The sequence below is a fragment of the Gopherus evgoodei genome, chromosome 3 (assembly GCF_007399415.2).
Source record: "Gopherus evgoodei ecotype Sinaloan lineage chromosome 3, rGopEvg1_v1.p, whole genome shotgun sequence".
Taxonomy (NCBI): Eukaryota; Metazoa; Chordata; order Testudines; family Testudinidae; genus Gopherus; species Gopherus evgoodei.
In genome coordinates, this window is record NC_044324.1 from 50,157,429 (window position 1) to 50,176,008 (window position 18,580).

The 18,580-nt window shown below is 42.3% G+C and overlaps 1 long non-coding RNA gene across 1 annotated transcript in view; it reads left to right on the forward strand.

The window, feature by feature from the left end:
• Positions 1-6,917, forward strand: part of LOC115648252 — a 199,424-nt gene extending 192,507 nt beyond the window's left edge. Inside the window, exon 3 of the long non-coding RNA XR_003999501.1 lies at positions 6,811-6,917. This is a non-coding gene — a long non-coding RNA (uncharacterized LOC115648252). The remainder of the gene's footprint in view (positions 1-6,810) is intronic.
• Positions 6,918-18,580: the final 11,663 nt, after the last annotated feature.

The window sequence follows — 18,580 nt, forward strand, 5'->3', positions numbered from 1 at the left end:
ATGACAACATTTACAAGTTATTAGAAAGGTATGAAATCCATTAAAGGGCTTTAGGAGATGAAGAGTGCATCTTTGCTATCCCTCCAGGAAATGAAAAGATGGGTTACTTGTTCACAATATGTTTGATGATCTGGAGGTTTCTGCCTTTGCACTGCGGTGAATCATTGACTCTCCATTCTAGCATCAGATGGATGCACCCATCTTTCATGTAATGGCCTAATACAGTTGATAGTTGCCCACTGTCTTCAAAGGAACAAGAAACCAGGTGGTTTGACACAGGGACCATGTATATGATTCTTGTTGTTTAAATTAGAGCCTGCCCATTGTATCTACTCATATCTTCTTGGTTGAAGTTAAATGACAAAAGATTGGTTGGCAGGACTTAAAGCAGGTGTGAGGTAAGCGGACAAGGATGTCACAGAGCAGGAGCTTTTGCTTAGTGAGAGATTTCTTATACCCTATGCAATGCAGCCATCTCTCAATGGATGGTTGAAGAAAGTATATTTGTGAGGACTGGAAGTCAATGCAGCAGAGTGGATACCAGGGTGCCAGTTACAAATCTCATAGCTTCATTTAGCTGAATATTGATGAGGTGTGTGTGCAAGTGTCTTCCCCAGACAGTTGTGCAATACTCGGTCATGGAATAAACTAAAGCCACTGTTGCCATTAATAGCATTTAAGCATCACAACCACAGATAAAACCTGCTAGATGTTGGATGATATTGATGTAGCTCTATGTTCTATGACTCACCTTCTTTAAATGTTGTGGGTAGGTCAGGCTGTAATCGAGAGTGACTCATAGGTAGCAGGGGTTGGGATCTAGAGCATTAATAAGTATATTAAATTAGTATTGAATTCTAAGGTTATTTACCTTTTGCTGGGCTGTAAAATTAACCATTTCATCCTACACTTTGCTTTCTGTCTCCTAGACAGGGTTGTTTTTTTGTTTTTTTATTTTAAATCCACATTATGCATTTGGGCCTTCTGAAGTCAATGGAACTATTCACGTGATTGAAGTTGGGCATGGGCTTAAGTATCTTGCTGAACTGAACAGTTTTTAAGATAGAAATGCTGGCTTTTACACAGAATAGAAAAATAAATGTTTTCTTTAGCAAAGTTTCTGAAAATGCTTTGAAAAATATTTGGGTATTTTTAATTTCCAAATGATGTAACTGCCTGCCAACAAGTATGGTCAGAAACTAAAGGCTGCTATTAGACACTAAGAGTTGCAGAGCAAGTAAACCACAAGTCTTATAAGAAAGGAAGATTCACATATCTAAAACTAAGCTAGTTTACTCTTTCCCTCTGGGTGGGGGGGAGGTGGGGGAAGGAGAAAAAATGTACCTAATTTCTGATACTTGCACAAATCCCAAGTAAATAACCTGTGCATAGGGAATCTCACTAGTCACTCCATGGTTGCTGTATAATGTAAAATCTCAATAGCAAATCTGCTCCAGGTCCTGTGGATGTGGGTATTTGCAGACCGAACAGCTATATCTTCACCCATCTTCTGGACTTTCTCTGCTCCACCCCAACTTATTCCAGAAACTTCCACTCTGTTGCCACAAAAAGTAATATTTTACTTTGGGTAACTAATTTGCTATGCAGTCACATTTGCTTTACACTGGGATGACAAGTGGGTGGTTGTATATAGGACACACTAAGGTGCTAATAAAAATAAAGAATAAAAACTAAAAAGAGTGGCAATGATGTAAAAGCTGATGGTGTCACACAATGTGGTATGTGGAAAAAAATAAATGTGGTGCCATGTTAAAATTGGAATATGTCTTCATAGCATCAATGATTGAGTCTAATATTATGGTTCTGTGTCCTGAAATTAATTACAGAAAACAATGAACCACCTATTCAGTTTTCATATGTTGTCTGGGAACTTGCATATTAGAAGCAGATAGATTGGGATTTTGGGCTCTGCACTTTTTCTGCTGCCTTAACAAATGTACCTGCAGTATCCTAGCTCTCTCTTCAATGAGTATTCAGTTTGATGTCAAGCTTGTCCATTCATTCCATTGCACTGTTGACAAGCTGGATTGATTGCCAAGTCATGTAGCCTTAACACAGTGGTTCCTAACCTTTTTGTTGGAGCCCACTTATGTTGAATTGGTGGATGCAATGCCTGGGCACAATTGCTGCTGTTTCTTCTGTGAGATTTCCTTACCCAGCATTTTTTATTCTCTTTCTCATATTGTTTGTTGTTTGTGTGATTTTATTTGCTTTCTGTTTCTTTTTTGTTTTTTCTCTGTCTGTTAAGTACCTCCTCTTCCTGTGATGACTTCCCATTTCCCAACTAGCCAGAAGGGTTCTTCTGGTGGAACGGGGTAGCATTTTGTTGGCTCGCTAGTCCTGTGACATGTGTGCTTTCACAGTGAGTCCTCTGAGAGAAACTTAGAATGCTCAGCTTCTGTCTGAGACTGCAGCCATATACATGTGAACTGCTGCCACAGCTGGCTACATTAAGGGCTGATAAAGGATCAGGGAAATCATACTTATGGTTTTCCAAGGACTGACTTACAGTTTTACTTGAAACTGCATATTTGCATTTGGGAATGGATTGGGTCTCTGGTCACTGGCTTTCTCTGCCCCCACTTTTCTTCTTTACCACATTCCCCCCTTCCCCTACTTACTAGAAGGGAAAGGTATGATAAAATATGACAGCAAATGCCTGCAGTAATTGTGTATTAGATCCATATCCCAAAATGTGATATATGTGCTTGACTTCTATGTGCTTGTGATATATGTGCTTGACTAAAAAAGGCCTTGTCTTCTCAAGGAAAAAGGGTGTATTCTTAACTCATGTTAGCTGAAACATGATAGCTAACATAAGATAAAATTGTAATGAAAGAGAAGGTAGATGGTAGTTTAATATGAATAAATCCTACGGTCTCCCATAGTCTTTACCACAACTTAGTTAACTGTGTGAAAATTACAAGCTTCATTCCTTTACTAGGATTTTACTGAGATGTGACTAACATGAGTTAAGAACACATCTTTTTCTCTTAATGAAGACACATCCAAAGGGAACCTCATATACTCAGTTTTCATCACTCTCACCTAAAGGGGAGATTCAACCATCAAGATAAATGATTATCATTAGAGCTGGCTGAGAAACAGATTTCCCATCCCTTGAAAAATGTCGAGATTTCAAAAAATAATTCCCATCCCAAATTGGGATGAAAAGCCAAAATCCTCAATTTTTTTATGAACCAAAAATCCAGAATAAAAAGCACAAGGCCAATCAAAACATTTCATTTCAACAAAATCAAAATGTTCCATTTTTGATTTTAACCTTTGTATTTACTTGAAAAAAATAAAACAACAAATGTCAAATGAAGGTGTTTCAAACTAAAAAGCTGAAACATTTAATTCTGCACTTTTTCCATATTTTCCCTAAATGAAAAATGCGCTGAAACTGACATGTTTCCACAGGAAGTTCTATTTTTACAAATTGACACTTTACAGTGAAAAATATTTAATGAAAAAATTTCTGACCAGCTCAAATTACAATACATTAAGCCTGAGTGGGTCTATTCTGATACAATAGAGCCGCCATCATGGGAACATTCTCCTGGATAGGCCCAGCAGAATGCTCCATCAGACCAGGGAAAACAGACTCAGGCACCCTGAAGCTTCACACCTGGTCTCTGAAACAAAGAAATGATTGAACAATATGGTAAATGGGCTCAGATACCCCAAAGCCAAATTTTGACAGACAAGCTGAGTAAAAAGAAAAACAGGTCATTCTGTCAATGGTGACCAGGATGGGTCACAGGAGGATCTTGACTCACCGCATAAGAAAATGTAATTTGGCTCAGTTCTGTTCCTGAATTTAATAGGAAAGCCTATCTAACTTAGCTTGTAGTGAAGCATAAGAGAAGGAGAGACAAAATATGCCTGCAGGCTGTTTGTTGTTAGAAAACCCTTTTTCTCTGATGCCTTGTTCCAGCTATAAATAAAACTACTGTGTTTTAAGAAATCTGTTGGTCAATATCACAAGTTCCTGACTAGAGGAAATGTAGGTACCTGTAGGGCATTAAGCCATTTGTACAAGCAGATTATTGACCTGGGTCCTAGTGTAAGAGTGGAAGAACTGAGACAGTTTATCCTGAGACAGGTAAGGACAAGAGGTCTAACACCTGAAGGGGTTCATTCAGCATGATAATAGAAGGGACTCCAGTGCAACTAGCCCAGTGACTTTGACAAAAGGAAAAAAATGTTGATTTGGCACTTCTGCCTAGGCACACTGGATATATATATTTCTTCTGCACAACATGCTGTCGCTGCTATTTCAGCAACAAAGCTGAAATTGCCTCATCAACCACAGCTGCTCCCTTAATAACCTTGTAATTCCACATTTCACACATCTTTTTTTTGTGTGCTCTACATTATATCTCAATAAAGTCTCATCTCTCTGTCCCATTGTTCCTCAAAATAACAACTGTGGAAGTACAGTATAATGCCAGTATTAGCAATCAGTTCAAGAAAACTAGTCATACAGCTGAATAGCACAAATGAAAACCTGCCCATTTCCCCACCATCAACAGACCAATTTTTGAAAAGGCTATCAAGAGTTATAAATGTAGCATTATCAAGAAGTTTGACTATAGAGTTATTAAAAACTAAGATATACGTATATCACATGTACAGGCTGTTGCATCCAGAAGCAAACATTCTAATATAATTCATCATCTAAATTTTCTGCATTTATCTCATTCACTGCATGTAAAGTTAAAGAATACGAAATGGAGATGATGGGAAGAGAATGTGTTACTGTAATTGCTAGAGGAGGTGAAAACTTAAGAACATATAATAGCTGACACAAATTTTCCACGAAGCCAAAATCTCCAGTAGTTTATCAGAACAGTTCCACTGAAGGCTGTTTTCTGCATTTGCAATAAAAGAGTGAGGTATCAGGAATGTAGAACCCATATTAACACAATTGTATTAGGATACCATGCAAAAAACACTATATTTGTATCAACATGCTGCTGATTCTCAATCTCAGAAAGAATAGCACAGCTGAATAATGGTACTCTGCTCTCCTTCCTCCTCTTTGCTTTTCTACTGAAGAAACTGTTAAAAATCAACCCGAAGAACTTGGAAAAAGCCATTACGGGCATGTGAATATTCCTAATTATCTGTGTGTATATTCTCAGTTATAGTTCAGGGGGACTACTCAAATGTTTAAAGTTATGCATGTGCTCAGATTGAGGCCTCAGCAAATCACTCACTTTTGGAGATGGGTAGGAAACTGAATTTACCTATGTAGTGTAGGTGTCTTTTTTCCTCTCTCTTTAAGTGCATCAATCTCGCTGATGATTTTGAGTCTTTGAAGGAAAACTCTGGCATCATGCATTTCTCTTGAAGAATCAAAATTAGGTCTGTCTATATCAAATATAGTAAAACTTATTTTAAAAATTATTAGTTAACAAAAAACATAAAAAGATAAAACTTACCACATGCTATTTGCCTGCTAACAGGTAGGAAGTAAAAGAAGTTACTTGCACTTGTCCAGTTCATTTCCCCTAATGCTTTGTTGTCTGACCTACCTAACTTCTAGCATTTCTTAAGGAGGGGACTACTAGTTGTCCATCTTCTTCTGAAATTCCTCAGCCTGCTGGCACAAGGAGGAACACTAGCAGCGGTTGTGCCTGCATGAGACAAAATCTCCCTCACCTTCATCTTTGTAAGGTACAGCTTCACACCTCTCTGTATTCAAAGCTGTGGCTTAAATGCTGCTGCAGTCTAGCCCTAACCAATTAATCCTCGCAACACCTCTGAGAAGTAGACAAATAAACATTGCTTTCTACATTTTACAAACAGATTAAATGAGTTTTCCAAGGCCACAGATGGAGCCAATGTCAGAGCCAGCATTAAAACACTGAGACCTGGTGTCAAGGTATTTTTCCCACTTTGAACTTTAGCGTCCAAAAAGTGGGGACCTGCATGTACCCTTATAAGCTTAATTCCTAGTTTAGATCTCATAGCGCTGCCACCAACCAGAAATTCCAGTGTCTGGTACACTCCCTGTCCAACCAAAACCTTCCTTGAGGGACCCAGGACCCAAACCCCTTGGGTCTTAAAACAAGGAGAAATAAACCATTCCCCCTCCTTACCCCTCCCAGACTTTCCCCTCCCTGGGTTACTCTGAGAGGCTACACTGATCCAAACTCCTTTTATCTTAAAATAGAGAGGAATTAACCTTCCCACCACCTCCTTTCCCCCCACCAATCCCCTGGTGAGTTTAGACCCAATCCCCTTGGGTCTTAAGGGAAAAAATCAATCGGGTTCTTAAAATAGAAAGCTTTTATTTAAAGAAAGAAAAAGTGAAAATTATCTCTGTAAAACCAGGATGGAAAATATTTACAGGGTCTTCAGCTTATATAGATTAGAAGGACTCCCTCCCCCTTAGCCTAAGATACAAGTTACAGCAAACAGAGGTAAAAATTCTTCCAGCAAAATACACATTTGCAAGTTAAGAAAACAAACATAAGACTAATCCGCCTTTTCTAGCTAGTATTTACTATTTTGAACATGAGAGATTGTTTCAGAAAGATTGGAGAAAGACCTGGTTGCATGTCTGGCCCTTCTTAGCCCCAAGAGCGAACAACCCCCAAAACAAACAGCACAAACAAAGACTTCCCTGCACCGAGATTTGAAAGTATCTTGTCCCCCGACTGGTCCTCTGGTCAGGTGTCAACCAGGTTCACTGAGCTTCTTAACCCTTTACAGGTAAAAGAGACATTAACCCTTAACTATCTGTTTATGACACCTGGTTCATCCACTTGTATACAGTCCGCCAGGCCACCTGTCTTGCTTGCGGAAGCCCGTGATACTCACCAGCTCTCAATCATCTGCTCAATTTCAATAGTGGAGAAGAGGGAAGAGACTTGGAGCTGTGTCTCAACTTCATGCCACGAGGTGAGGAAGCTGAGGTAGAGTGTTTTTTGCTCCTTATACAATATTTCCTTTTTTATCCCTTATCAAATCAGGTAGGTCTTCTAAGACTATCTGGCTCAAGTCATTAATTACATGCTTCTAAAACAAGGAGGATGTTAACTAAGAATCCTTACTTTAGTATTTAGAGTGAGCTGAATTGGTGTTTCCACTTTGTTTCATAGAGTACAAGTTTTCAGTGAAGTATTTCACAGTACGAATATGTGCTTTTCATCTGCTGAATAATCTCAGCAATCAAAAATCAATACATGCACAATGTGAAAATCAGATTGTTCCTATCCACAGGTATCTGCAGTATTATACTTGAAACAGCTCAGATTTGCTTTGATTGCGAAGAATTGTTCCCCTATAGAATTGTGTGCATTTATGCACAGAAGCAGTGTCCATTTTTCTATATATAAAAATGTGACAGCTTTAAAGTCCATAATCTCATGGACCTGCATAGCTAGAAACAGGGGATTTAAGCAATAAGTAGGGGAGGACCCAGCTACCAAATGAGACAGAGGTCTCACTTTTAGCCCTGGAAGGTCTCGTGACAGCATATCTTAAAATGGAGATATTTCAATGTAGGCTGTTCTAGAGGTTTTTAATGGCTCCCTCCAAGTCTTGTACAGTTGACCTTCTGGTAAATAATGCACCTGGATTTACAGGCAGAAGGATATGAAAACTAGTAGCAATTTTTTAAAAAAAATCTTTAAACCAGCCCTAAATTTGTATTTCTCTAACATATAGGGAACACACACATACATGATTGTGTGATGTCATATAAAAGTTATACTGAGCATCATTTGATATGACCTGCATAACTCACTCATGGATCTTCCACACAAGTCAAATCATGATCTCAATCTCATTATTATCATTTATTTATTTGTATTACCATAGAGCCTATGATCCTTAGTCATGGACTCTTTATATCACTCCACCCCACCATGGAGTCTCCCTCTGCTCATATTTTAAAATTCTCTGAAGTGGATAAATGGATTTATGCTTAGTTTGCACCAGAAAAAATCAGGCCGCATGTTTCTATAAAATATATCAGCATCTTACTAGTGTTAAGCGCTTATGTAAATAGCGGCCCATATGTAAAACCATTTTCAGATCACAGTAACAAGAAGTTTTAGTGGTCTGAAAAAAACAGAAACTATGTATCCTTGAGTGTCATCTACTGGCACTTTTATCTATTAACTATTTACATATACTCAGACAGACAGACACAGAGACACAGCACTCCTGCAACAATCAGTACATACAACTAATTAACATGGAAGGGTATCATCTAAAGCCATATCATAATACATCTAAAGCCATATCATTATCAAGCAAGCTGCTGGCTCTGATTTTATGCAGTTTTACTCAGTTTATATGATGGATTTCGATATCCCAGTGGTAGCACTGATAGTCCCAAAGTGTCAGTATGGGGCCTGTCTTTTATGGAGAACCCTGCTGAGTAACATTTGGTACCATGAGAATATATTTTGCACTGGCTGTAGGGTTTCTTTGCAAATAGTGCGAATTGGTAGGAGCCATCATACCAGGTATGCTGTCCAGTTACTAGTACAACTGGCATCAGAAGCAAGTAAAAGGCAAAGACAAATGGTAGTTTATGGGACAAGCTAGATCTACCACTAACTGGTAATAGAGTATCAGCAATTGTATCAATGTATATGTAAGACTTAAAAGGGAGAGAAATGAAAAATAACAGTTAAAAACAAATGAGAGACTGAAATCCCATTCTGTAAAGTGGGGAGTAATATACTGCAATAGAAATCTATTTCAGATCTCCTGTGATAAAGCACAAGAATATCAATGTAGCTAAAGGATGAATTCAGACTCTATGTATGATAGAGGACAAAAGTTATAAAGAAAAATCATCTTCTGAACAGGAGTGCTTATCATTGTCTAACTTGGTTTCATGTTTAACCAAACTACTAGGAGCACCAATTTCCCTCTGGAAGAGGCAAAAGCTGAAGAATATAGAGACAATTACTTTTTGTCTGCCATTTGCTCACAGTTCAACATAGACTTGATCCTGCAAGGAGCTGAGCATTCCTATCAGGTCCTAAATGTACCAAAGTCTTTCATCCTGTCAGTGCGAGCAGTTAAGACCCATACCTACACACACATGTGCTCACTCCCTTGCAAGATCAAGCCCCAGATGCTGCATTTCTGTGAAGCTAGTATCAGAAAAAAACTCCATCAGCAAAGAAACAAATTGTCATTAATGTTATCAACCAGTACAATTCTGCTTTTACCATATACAGCCCTTAATTAAAGGGACATTAACATTCTTCTATCGCTGAAAGACTGGGTCTTTTAATATAAACCTCCACAATGGGGATTATTTGTCTGAAATGATGCATTTACAGCCTCCAGGCAGAAAGCTGCTGCTGTCTTTAGTGGTAAAGGCTAGCAATGATACACCTGATTGTGTGAAGAAGGATGCCTGCTAAATTCAATGGCCAAGGATTGTGCAGTAGGAGCACAAGTTCACTGTCCTCCTGGAGCCTCTCATTCACAGCCTGTCAGGGAGTGATGGGTCTGTTTGATCCTGCAGCGTTCTTGATGCTACAGCCCTGTCATGTCTTCCCAACAGAAAAAAACAAGTATATATTTTCTGTCTCAGTTTTAGATTAAAGGTAGCAGCCAAACAATAAAGAATGAAAGAACAATCTCCACAGAAGAGCAATTTTTAAAATATATGTAAGTGACCTAGCCCAATTCTGGTGTGATGTGTAAATCATACAGAATTAAACATGCTCAAGCAACATACTGTAGATTTAGCGTAATAAAGTAGTTGGATAGGCAGCCTTATTATGCATATGTACATACAAGCATTTAAAATTGAATGACATCATTGACTTTTTAAATAACTCTACCAATAGCCATCCTGCTACATTATATATCTGTCCAATATGTTTGATTTGATAGAATTAAATACATAACATATAAAAAGAATATACATAGTCATCAGAATTCAGAAAAAAAGATCATTTTTCAATTTACTTTAACTTTCCCTGATTTAAAAGCATTCCCTTTGAGATTTTAACAAAATTGCTAAGCTTTGCTCAATTTTTGAACAATCCAACAGGATTTAATAAAAAATTATATCCCAGGAACAGAAGTGAGATATTCTAATGTGCAAGGAAAAAAACCTCATATTTACATAATAGACTACTATTCTGAGGGCTTAAGTGGGAGTTAAATGATGTATAGGTCTTTTGCTGGCCCTCTGCACAGGAATGATTTTTTTGCCTCAGAGAATACTTCATTTAATTTGGCAGATCTGTCACTCCAGTAAAAACACTGGCTTGCCATATGGTGTGATATAAGAATTGTGACAAATTCCTGCTCTTTGATAGAACTAATAATAATAAGAGTTTGAATTTATTTATTTAACCCTTTGAGTAGTTGGGCTTTGATTTTGAACTAACGTCAGTTATGCATTTCCATTGTTAACAATCCATGCCTTAACATATTGTTATTCTCACAGGTTTTGACTGGATATTGGATTTGGACAAGATGGGAATTACATAATGAGTTTTAGTTTCACAAATGTTTTCTTGGCTAGTCCATGTGTTCCTGCAGCCTTTAAATTGCTCTGCATAAATATGTAATTGAACTACACCATTCTGTTTTGGTAAGTGGCTCTGTGTAAGTGGTGATTGTCGGATAAAAAATTATTGATTTCTGAGGATGAAAGATGTAGTACTAGTTCTAAAATAACAGTGTGTGTGGTAGTCCACAACATACCTTCGCTGCCATAGAAAACCCAACTAATCACTATGATTAGAAAGAATACATAACCAACTTGGAACGCAGGAGATTCAATGTAAGCAGGTAACATTTGTGCATATTAGTATGACAATATTATAGTTATGGTGTCAAGTATCAGGGTGTAGCTGTGATAATCTGTATCCACAAAAACAACAAGGAGTCTGGTGTCACTTTAAAGACTAACAGATTTATTTGGGCATAAGCTTTCATGGATAGAAAAACCTCACTTCTTCAGATGCATCTGAAGTGAGGTTTTTTACCCATGAAAGCTTATGCCCAAATAAATCTGTCAGTCTTTAAGGTGCCACGGACTCCTTGTAATATTATAGTTATGTGATTGTAGCACTGAACAGTTGTTTATGGTTGCCTTGTAGTTCCTGTGCCAAATTATTATGACAAATAGAATTGGAACATTTTCCAGCAAAATTCCACATAACATTTTTTCTCAGCTTGTTTTCCATAGCTTTCAAAACCCCTAAATTATGTTCCATTGAAATTGCAATGATTCAGTAAGGTGCTTTCGCTCATGTCTAATTTTAAGCATGCTAGTAAAGCACGAATTTAAGTGCTTTGAGGTCCTGAAGTATGTGCTTTCTTCTACTGACTTACTCTTACTCCTAGGCAGGCATTGCTTGATGGTTGTTCTCAGGAACAGCCTGCTCTCTACTCTGTTCATCAGGTCATATTTGCTCATATATGCAAACAGGGCCGGCTCTAGCAATTTTGCTGCCCCAAGCACGGTGGCACGCCGCGTGGGGCATTCTGCCACTCGCTGGTTCCGCGGCTCCAGTGGACCTCCCGCAGGCTTTCCTGCGGAGGATCCGATGGTCCCGTGGCTCCGGTGGAGCTGCCGCAGGCATGTCTGCAGGAGCTCCACCGGAGCCGTGGACCAGCGGATCGTCTGCAGCCACGCCTGCGGCCCTCCCAGCAACCGGCAGAGCACCCCCCGTGGCATGCCGTCCCAAGCACTGTGCTGTGCTGTGGCCTGGAGCTGGCCCTGTATGCAAACCACACACCTGTTTTGTCCAGTATCAGCCCCACTATGTTTTTGTCTTTATTTTGTAATGTTTTCATTACATTCTCCAGGTCTGACATTTGCTGGCAGTTAATGATGTTGTTAAATGGTCCAATATAGATCCTTCAACTGAACTTTCCCCCCCATGTGTATTACTGCTTTCGTGACATCTAAGGTATATTTCTCACCATAGTTATGTTCAGGTAGAAACATTTAAATATCCCTAATTCAGAAACTGAATTTTCATCTGTAAACAAGGTTATAAAACATTGATATTTAATCACTGTGTGGGATGTACAATGGACACCTGGGAACTGCAACCTAAATTTTGGACTTTTACATTGCTAGAGTGGCAGTTCCCTCCCTTGCTCGAGCCTTTAAGCCCTATATTGACCATATAATGTTATATTAAATGGCTTTAGTTTTTGGTATTGTTAGGTAATAAAGCAAGTCCTCACTCACCTCTCCAACACCCGAGGTTGCTGCGGAGTTGGAATATGGGCCCACAATTCTGTCAGAGACCAGACACAAATGCGTTGATCAACGGGCACACACTACCCCAAAAGCTTTAGAATAAGTGTGGCCCCTTTATTAGGGGTGGGCATCAATATTTATACACAGAAGTAAACAAAGTGATTAACAAAAGATAATGGTCATGCATAATCAATCAAGATTTTACAGGAAGAGCAAGTTTAAAAAGTAAATGCATAGAGATAAAGGCTAATGGCTACTTGAGGAAGGGGGTGTCATGAGTAGTTTGCAGGTCAGTGCTTTGTTCAAAAAAGGTTCAGAAAGGATTATGCAGAGACGGCCAGTCTGGGTGTTTTTTGGCTCCAAAGTTCACCAAAAGTTTAGACCCAACATTCCTCCATTTGTAGCTTTGAGATAACTATTAATCAAAAAGCTACACCCTATTTCAAGATCTCAAGGGCCGCTTGGCAATTTCAGCCTGGGCCAATTCGAAGAGAGTAAGGCTTTTAGCTGAAGTGGGAAAAGAATAAACTGACTTACATGAGTTTATGAGGGAGGGGACACACTGAATACAGCAACACAGTATTATAAGGACTACCATGGCCCCAACAACACCCACCAAGAGGTTTTTAACCCACCCAAATCCGGGCAGCCAATTCCATAAGGCTCCCCACCAATCATAAGGTGGCTGGCCAGAGGAGTAGTTTTTAGCCATTTCCCTTAGGTGTTTGGTACGTTGAAAAGTGTCAGAGTAGGTGTCATTTACAAAAACACAGCATTCTTCATTTATGAGGGCGCAAGTTCCTCCCTGGGCTGCTAACATCATATCTAAAGCCATTCTGTTTTGCAAAGCCAACTGGCGCAGCTGGGACATTTCCCCGGCCTGGTTTTCAAATAGGGTTGCAGTTTCATTGGTCAAAGATTCTAATAGTCCCTGTAGACGGATGATAGCACCCTTCAAGCTAGTGTGACCAGCCCACCGCTGCCAGGACAAACCATCACGGAGATTAATATCTCTGTCAGTTTCACGGATGTTACGAACGTGGGGAAAATGAGGGGGGGTGAGGGAGATTCGAGAAGGCGGTGCTAGCCATGCCAAATAACATGACCCTGCCCAATCAGGGGAGAGGAAATAATAAGCCTTGGGCCCGCACACCCAGTATGTTCCATATAATGCGTTTTGGGTATTCCATTTCTCAAAGTAGGAGGTAACCCACCGCCCGTTGTACCACTGTTTCCCTGGTAACGCAGAGGGGTCGTTGTGTGAACTGCAGAGGCACAATTTGGTAGTGTTGTCCTCAAAGGGCAGTGTAGTACTGCTTGAGCAGTTGTAGAAGGCAATTGTGTATCCTTTAACAATTAGTTGGACACCCTCGAGCTCTGAGCAGGGCTTTTTAAAAACTGACTCTGAAAACCTGCCCCTCCATGAAAAAGTTGAAAAGGTTGGATCGGGGTGAGGGATCCACATATGGGATAAGTGGGATGCGCAAGGCTTGAAGCCAAGATTTTTACTAAAGGCGGTGCCATTAAAATATATGTTGCATTTACTTGTTCCCACAAAAGTTGACCCTTTTTCTTTAACAAAACACAGTGATCCTGTTTGATTGGTTACCCTGAGATATTTGTTAATTGGCACTTCTGTTTTGTCCCATGTAAGATTGGGTTGGACTGGATCTTTTATTTTAGTCGGTGGCATCCAAGTCATATTAGCAGTGGTTAGGGGAATGGGTGTGAAGGGGAGTCCCTGTGCTGCATTTACTGGAAATTGAGTACATACCCAGCAATCACTTCTATTTCCTAAAATACGAGTTTTAACCTCGTGGGAATATCTAATAAAAGCATTATCTTCATAAGCAGAAAATAAACTGAAAAAGCATAAAAAACATACAGTTGTCAGAATAAAGGGTCCTCTCATTTTTTTCGAGTTAATTTAAGTCTAATGTCTGAGAGAGGTAAGCTGGTCCACTGGTCGAAGGCAGTGTCCTCAGTGGTGACAAGAGCTGCTGGTCCGTCACTGTGGTCCACTACGGCTGGCTTGACGTGGGAGTGGTGGATCCAAGATTTGCGTCCTTCCAGGAACACTGCAGTCTGGGTTGTCAAAAGAACCTGGTGGGGTCCAGTAAACCTTGGCTGGAGGGTGTCGTCATGAACGAACTTTTTGGCCCAGACGAAGTCCCCTGGTTGGAACGGGTGGATTTGTTCCTCCAGCGGCACGGTCTGGGAAAACTGCGAGGCTTTCCAAAGGGTACGGAGGCGAGCCTGTAGGGAGAGAAACTGACACGCAGTCATATGATCCCCTCCCAATAGTGAAACATCAGCACGTGGTAGCGCCCCGCCTTTGAAAGGGGGGTGTCCATAGAGCAGTTCAAAGGGGGATAATCCCAATGCGCGGGTTGGGCGAGTACGAAGGTGAAACAGGACCAAGGGAAGTACCTGAGGCCACTTTAATCCTGTTTCCTGACAGTATTTAGCCAATGTAAACTTAAGTTCCCTATTCATACGCTCAACTTTCCCGCTAGACTGGGGGTGGTAGGGTGTATGAAAGGAGTGTGAAATGCCCAGTCCTTGTTCTAAATGGCCAAGGACATGACCAGTAAAGTGAGGTCCGCGATCTGAGTCGAGCACAAGAGGGATGCCAAAACGGGGTACAATATCTCTAAGGAGAATCTTCGCCACTGTGGCAGCAGTACAATTAGCAGTAGGAAAAGCTTCGACCCAGGAAGTCAGAGGGCAAACCAAAACAAGGAGGTGCTTTTTCCCAAAAGCCTTTGGCATATCTGCAAAATCAATTTGAAGATGTTGAAATGGAGCAGCAGGCGGAGGTCTTCCACCCTTAATTTTGTTAAGAGGTGGAGCAGGTCCATTACGCTGACATGTGCTGCATGCTTTCACTATTGATAGGCAATAGGGTTGAATGCCTGGAGCATACCAAAAGCGAGCGATAGTGTCCACGAGGGCGTGCGTGCCGTAGTGACCCCCTTTATCACGGTGCCAGCGAACTGCCACAGGGTATGTGGAGCGAGGGAGGCAGGCTTGGCCATCTGGCATAAGCCAGGTCCCTTTGACCAGAGTGGCCCCGAGGCTTTCCCATGATTTTAGTTCAGCAGCGGGTACTGGTACGGGGTGCGGTGGAGTAAAGGAGGAGGTTGCAATAGCCAATGTGGGCATGGCTAAAGGTAAGGTGGCAGCCTTCTTGGCGGAGGCGTCAGCCAGGGCATTCCCACGGGTAACGGGGCTGCTATCTTTAGTATGGGCCCGGCAGTGAACTACAGCCAGGACAGAGGGTATTTGGAGGGCGTCCAAAAGCTTGTGGATGAGGGGGAGGTGCTGAATGGGTTTACCGGCAGCTGTCTGGAAACCTCGAAACTTCCAGAGGTGGATATGACAATGCACAACTCCAAAAGCATATTTGCTATCAGTAAAAATGGTAACGGTCTTACCAGCGGCCAACTGGCAAGCTCGGGCCAGGGCATAGAGTTCAGCGGCTTGGGCTCCCCAGTTGCCTGGCAGTGAGGCGGCCTCTTGAATGTCCCATTCAGAGGTGACAGCATAACCAGTGAAACGCTTGCCATCAACATAGAAGGAGCTTCCGTCCGAGAAGAGGATGCAATCGGGGTTGTCCAGTGGCACGTCAAACAGGTTGTCTCTTATCTGTAAGATGCTGTAAACTACTTCCACACAGTCGTGCTGGTCCTGGGGGACTGGCAGGTCAGGAAGCAAGGTAGCTGGATTAAGGGGTCCACACCTTTCAAAAATTAGGTTAGTGTCTTCTAAGAGTTCGGCCTCTAGCTGTTGCTGACGATGGGCCGAAAAGACTTGGGTTGTGCCCCTACGCAGAAGGGCTGACAAGGCATGAGAGGTCCAAACCGTGGTAAAATGACCCAGGGTTAGGCTCTTTGCCTTTGTGATCAGCAGGGCAGCTGCTGCCAGAGTCCGGGTGCAGGATGGGGTTCCCTGAGCGACAGGGTCGATTTGCTGAGAGTAAAAAGCAAGCGGGAAATGGTGGGGCCCGCTCAGCTGGGTAAGGACACCACTAGCAATTCCGCCCCTCTCGTGGACAAAAAGGTGAAAGGGTTTGCTGTAATTGGGGGGGCGGAGAGACATGGAGGAGGCCACACTGTCCTTGAGTAACTGAAAGGCTTGAATAGTGTCCGGGGACCACTGCAAAGGGTCAGGAGCAAGGTTAGCAGTGAGTCGGTGGAGCGGTTTGCTTAACTCCCCGCAGGACGGCAACCAGGGGCGACAGAAGCCAATTAATCCTAAGAAACCTCGAAGTTGTTTCTTGGTGTTCGGTAGAGGGCAGTTTTGAATAGTCTTTATGCGGGCTGGGTCCATCTGTCTTCCTTCTGGGGTTAACAGGAAGCCCAGATATCGGACCTTCTGTGAGACCCACTGAATCTTTTTAGGGTCTACCTTGTGGCCTCTGGTGTGTAGGTATAATAAAAGTGCCTTACCATCGATGCGGAGGGCAGCTTCTTCGCGATTACCTAATAGGATGTCATCTACGTATAGGACCAATGTGGATCCCTGCGGACTGGTGAAACCTTCCAAGTCGTGGCGGAGGCACTGGCTGAAAATCGTGGGGCTGTCTCTGTAGCCTTGAGGAAGTCGTTGCCAGACATAACTTTGTCCCTCCCAGGTGAAACCAAAGAGATACTGAGAGTCTGGGTGCACAGGAATGCTGAAAAAAGCTGATTTTAAGTCAATAACAGTGAACCACTCAGCATCCCAGGGGATTTGGCTGATGATAGTAGCTGGGTCAGGAACTACTGCATGAAGAGGGACCACATACTGATTAACAACTCGTAGATCCTGTACAAAGCGCCAACGAACAGGGTCTCCGTCCTTTTTAGGAGGCTTTTTGACAGGCAGTATAGGGGTGTTACAGGGAGTGCGCTGAGGGCGGACTAGCTTTTGCGCAATGAATCCCTCGATAATGGGGCGGATGCCCTCCCGGGCTTCCAGCGACAGGGGGTATTGAGGGACTGACGGGGGGGTTAAGGAAGGCTTTACCTGAATCCTTACGGGCTCTGCCGAAAGGAGCAGGCCAACATCAGTGTCAGAAATTCCCCAGAGGGTTGAAGGCAAGTCAGTGAGGTCAGGGGAGAGAGAGAGAGGTGTTTTCCAATTACCCTGAGTAGGGGCCGAATCTCCTAATACTGTCATCAATAATCCTACCCCTTCAGGAGTGCAGGTTAAAGTAGCCTCAAGCTTACAGAGTAAATCCCGGCCCATCAAAGGGATTGGACAAGCTGGGGAAAAAAGAAAACGGTGAGAAAAACATTTATCAGCATAAATAACATTCAAAGGCAAAGTGAGTCCCAGAGACTGTGGGTTGCCCTCCACCCCAGTCGCAGTTTTAACCTCAGAGGATAGCCAGGGAGAGGGGGCATGATTTAAAAGAGAGAAAGTAGCCCCAGTATCAATGAGGAAAGAGACAGGCAGTCCCTGGACTGAAAGGGTTAAACGAGGCTCTTTGCTGGGAGGGCAGAAAGTGAGAAAGGAGCCGGCTAAAGACATTAAGGAAATAAGACCATCACATTGTTTGCCTTCGCCCCCGGGGTACCGTCATTGAGGAGGCTGAGTTTGCTGCGGCTGCTGCTGTTTCCCATAGTTGATCCAGGCCTGGGGGATGGGCTGAGCTGGTGGTGCAGGGGTGTATTCCTCACTTGTGTAAGCATCTGCGGATGCAGCCAGACCCTCTGGGCGTCCCCAGGGGCATTCACGTTTAAAGTGACCAGGCTGTCCGCACTGAAAACAATTTCCTGATGGCTGGGGTCGCCAGGACCCTCTTCCCCGGGCACCCTGGAATCCCCTGCCACGGCCACGGCCTTTGCCTCGAACACCACCGTGAAAAGCTAAAGCCATCAGCTTATATTCTTCCTTTTTCTCTTTCTTTTTACTACTTTCCCTTTCTTTCTCCCAGGCAAAATCAGCTACTTCCAACACTGAAGTGACTGACTCACCTCCCCAACCAGGGCGAAACTTTAAGAAGTAATCCCTTACAGGGGGCACCGACTGATTCACAAAAAATGAAATAAGAGTAGGGTGGTCTGCTTCTCTCTCAGGATCCATCTGAGTGAACATTCGGGCCCCCTCCAATAGCCTCGACCAGAACTTTCTGGGCGGCTCATCAGATTCCTGCCGAATCTGCATGAACTTAGCCTGATTAGGCGAGCGGCGAGCCATTTCCTTGAGTCTCTCTAACAATCGCTCTCTATCTGTTCGCAGCTGAGTCAGCCTTAGCTGAGTCCAGTTTAGGGGATTCCAGCCAGCGGCCAGATCCCGCCTATCCATCCAAGTAACATTAGCTGCATTGCTATCTCCCCATGTCCTTTCTGCCAT